This window comes from Lampetra planeri, unplaced genomic scaffold (assembly GCF_965212315.1).
Source record: "Lampetra planeri unplaced genomic scaffold, kcLamPlan1.2.h2 scaffold_862, whole genome shotgun sequence".
In the NCBI taxonomy this organism is placed as follows: domain Eukaryota; kingdom Metazoa; phylum Chordata; class Hyperoartia; order Petromyzontiformes; family Petromyzontidae; genus Lampetra; species Lampetra planeri.
In genome coordinates, this window is record NW_027615684.1 from 32,016 (window position 1) to 36,575 (window position 4,560).

The window sequence follows — 4,560 nt, forward strand, 5'->3', positions numbered from 1 at the left end:
GATGTGCTTTTATTCTGTGTGTCGGAGCTGCTTTGGGTGCCAGAGGTTTGCTGGATGCGTCCTTCCTTAAACAGTCCACAGTAGTTGGAGGGAGTCCGGCGGCGGAGGAACATGCCATGTGTCGCTGCGTGACATAGAGGCGCTTTGTGGGTTTGTTCCGCACCGGGGACAGGTGGTGCTGCTGCCGCCGCTGCTGCTGCTGCTGCTGCTGCTGCTGGTGGTGGTGGTGGTGGTGCCGTGTGTGTGTTTGTGTGTGTGTGTGTGTGTGTGAGTGTGACTAGCTGGGGGGTGGGGGGGGGCGCGGACACACAACCCCTGAGACAGTTGTCCTGAGGATGTCAGACCGGCGGACGGGATCAGTTTTGGCCAGAGACAGGTGCGACTGGGAGGAGTAGTTGACCCGACGGGAGCCGGGGACCCGCTCAGGGGCTTTTCTCCTCTCGTCACTCGGATTTTCTTCAACCAAGCGGGACCTGACTCACACTGTCTGCGTGGACACAGAGGTAAGTGACCCGGGCTGTGGGTGCTGGCTGCTCTCCGGGGTACTTCCGGATAAACTAACAATGAGAGATCGTTCAAATGAACTCTTCCCCCCTCCTCATCATGTCTTTACTGTGCGTCGCTCAATTCTCAATTTCCCACTGCGTAGCTCGCAGCCACGTACAGAGCAGGTCTGACTGCCATCATCCATCAGTTGTTCATTACTGTAGGTTCTTTGGCGTCGACAAGGTGTTTTATTTCTCTCGGATTCTTCTTGTGATAGAAAAATACCCGCATGAATCGGTCACGATTGTGCCTTTCAGGATGGATGAAGTCTTTCAAACACCTCATCTGCCAACCTTATTCAAGCTGGTTTCAACTGTCATTTTGGATTTAAAACTTGCTTTGTGAGCTGAGATTGACGCCTTTGCACACGGCTGTTATCTTAAAACAGCACAAGGAAACACATTTCCAGTTGCAAAGATGCTGGCAGCTGAGATTCTGTGTTTCGGCTGCAGGAATTGAGTTTCATCCTCAATCAAAGTTGTGTTTGCATCTCTGTCAGTGCTTCCATTCTGCAGTCCTACCCGCTGGCTGGGGCTGGTGTCCACTACTTCCAGCTTCCAGCTCAACCCCCCCCGCCCCCCTCTGCTGTGGCCACTATCCGCACACTGAGCCTGGCTGGATAGTGTCAGAATCAGATTTTTTGCTTTCTCTCTTTTTCCAAGGGCCTCTAAACCCCAATAGCTGGCCCAACGTCTGCTAAAGTTTCCTCATTTGCGAGCTGCATGTTTTTGTTGTGCCTCCTGCTTCAAATTCAAATTGCCTTTCAGCTGCCTTTTGTCCAGCGCTGAGGTTTGTGGATTGGAAAGCGAGACAGAGAAGTGAGTGAAGTCCCCAAGGGTCAGAGCATTCCTATAATGAGCCTGAGTGTGAGAGAGGAGGGAAAAGTTGGAGGAGAGAGACGCATCTAAAGAAAGAGAGACAGGGCTCCTTGTCTGCTGCAACGGTAGACACAGCTCAGGGAATACGACCACCCCCATGAACGTTTCTCTCTGTCGCTCTGACTGTCAGTCAGCCTTACAGGACAGGCGCCTCTTTAATTCCTCTTCCACTGGGCTGTCACCCACTCGGACAGCCGGTTCTCAGAGCTGCTGCCGCCGGTTAGGTCCTTCCCCACTCCCTCAGGTAGTGATGTACTGCACTCTCCTGCTTTTTTTTTTTTTTTTTCATTTCTGTGGAGTATCGAGCCAAGACATGAGATGGATGAGGAGGAGAACGTCAGTTGAAGGAACATGAAAGGAGATCTGATCATAAAGTACACATTGCCTAATCATCTGAGTGCAGCATCTTCAGAAGGGAGAGGACTGGTGCACTTTTCTCTCATGTGCTGACATCCTCTCGCAGGCATCTCACGCCACCAGTAATTACAGGAGACGTGCTATCAGAGGGAGTGAATTAATAGACAACAGAGGAAATACCTGTCTGATATGATCTCTGATCTGTGTGTGCCAGAACCGCTTTTCATTTGCGTAATGAACGAATAGAACCGTCAGTGGCTTTTTCTGGTGCCTACACTCAAAACAGCTTTGAGGGAGAATCTTCCCAAAAAGGGAGTGACTTTTTGACACGCTCAAGTCTTCGGAGCAGCTGTGCTGATTCATTTTGGTATTTCTGAGCTCCTTTGTCAAGACTGCTTAAGTGGAACAGTTTCAAAAATGTTACTTATGTTCTGATGACGTCAAAGCATTTATATTATGAGCCTGAAACGGGTTGAATCATTAGACACAGCCAGGGGGAGATATTTTCCCAGGCGGTATATAAATAATCCAACTGTAGGTTGCTTTTCTCCTGCCAATAGAAGTGACTCAGTCAGGGGCAAGATTCTACAGAATACTGCACAAGGCAAACATAAGGAAAAAAGATGAGAACGATTTAAGGAGCAGTATACCTGATGTTAGAGACGATAAGGGAAGTGATCAGTGTCGAACCATAGCAAACCAGTCATTGATAGAAAAAGCTCAATAAGACCGTGATTTTCTGTCATAGGGGAACTGTGATAACAAGGCTAGATGTGTGTCCAGGAAACCAGGGGGGGTTTGTTCTGTTCCAAGGTCCCCATGCTGATGTCAGATTTTTGGCGATGTGTCCTCTGTCCCCTGTTCTTCTTCTCGCAGCTTAGCAAACTGCTCACTGGAGCTTGGCTAATCCTTGGCTAGCACTGCCCGGCGATTTATTATAAAGCTAGTTAATTTGGGGAGCTCTGCAACATCCCCGCTTACACACATGCCCTTGACAGATCCCTATTGGCTTTACTCTGACGCCTGAATGGTCAATTAATTTGAAGAAGAACTCGGTGTGTGTGTGTTTTGGTCAGGGCTGGCGACAAAGGAAAAGGAGAGGAAAGTTTGCTTTTGTCTGTCAAAGACATGCAGGACGTTGTTCGCCAAATTGTGTCTGTTTGCGTTGCTGTCTTGTATCGGCTGGCTGTGTGTGTGTGTGTGTGTGAGTGTGTGTGGACTCAGTTTGTCTGTGCCCGATGTGTGATTCAGCACCGTTCAGACTCGGCTGAATGGGCACTCTGTTTTTTTTTTGTTTTTTTTTTGAGCCCAACAGCCGCTCCACACCCTTTGCCACACAGCAAGTGTTGCAACTTCTGTGCGAAAATAACAGGTGCTTTTACACAAGGACTTAATGCCCCCTCTACGCCTCCCCACTGCGCCCCGCTGTTGGTCCGTCACCTGTGGGCTGCGGGCACCGGTGCTACAGAGATCAAATTCACAGATTAGGGAGACAAAGCTTCTTTACCAGATGATTTCAGGCCAGATTAAGGAAGAATTGAAACTCACAGGATCTAATTACAGAGCATGAGATAGAAACCTGAAGAGATTTGACTCACAAAAAATGAACATGAGCTCATTTCTTCATTGTGGTCACGCTCTCTGCAGTGACTTTTTGACTTATTTCACACAGAATATCAGAACCTTTAACAGTACTCTGGTATAGTTCTGAGTGAGTTTTGTCCATATGTGCAGTTTTGGCCTTGCTGTGAAGCTAAGGTGGCTTTATATATTAATGGTGGGGGTGGTGTTTCCTGTGAGAACTGTCCCCATCTAAGACTGACACACTGGTGGGAAACACTTTGCGTTTGTGTTAAATCTTACACCTCTGCTTCCTAAACTTTTCCTCATTCCTGCATTTCTTCTTCACGCCCCCCCATCTCCGTACCGCTGCTCCCCTCATTACCTCTCTCTGTCGTTTCCCCAATGCTGTCCTTCGCCTTCCTCCCACCTCCCCCCTCCCTCTGTGTTCTGTGGACCTTGATGTCAAGGCCTCTCAGGCGGTGTGGTCTCTGTCTGCAGGCTGTCAAGCCAGGGACACTGCCCACTGGGACTCTGAATGGGACAAATTGACCGTAACAATGTTCCTACTTAGCATGTAGACCCTGGAGAAAGAGAAGGTGGAAAAAAGGGTGTGATGATTGAGGGGCAGGTCAGCCACAATAGGGGTGCGATGAGGAGAGAGAGAGAGCGCTGAGTATGAATTTAAGACTTTAAATCACACAACGCAGTGCTCTCTGAAATCCTCTCTCCTGCTTTAACCTCTCCCTCTCTCCTTCTTTCTTTCTCTCTCTCTCTTTCTCTTTTTCTCTCTCTCGGCCTTGCTTGTTGGTCTTTGCTCAAGGCCACTGCAGGCCTGCCATCGCAGCAGGATAAACATATTTGCATGTGACCTGCCAGCCCCCCCGCACCAGCCACCCAGCCCTGCCACACATACCTACTTTTTTTACTGCTCCTGGGGGGCCTAGAGGTTTGATCTGCACTAAGGTGCTACAGCTGCCTCACATAGGGTCAAAGATCATCCAGCCCCCCATTAAAATGCAACAAGGGGTGCAGCCCAGTGGGACCGTCTCATCACCACATAATCACCCACCACTGCCCCCGCATCATCTGTTCTCCCCCTTTTATCTTAGAATGACTTGTTTTTTGTTTTTTTCCTGTCTTCCCCTCACTATCATCCCTCTGTGTGCTTCTTGGCTCTTATACATTCAGTACCATGTCAAAACAGATGAGTGAGTTC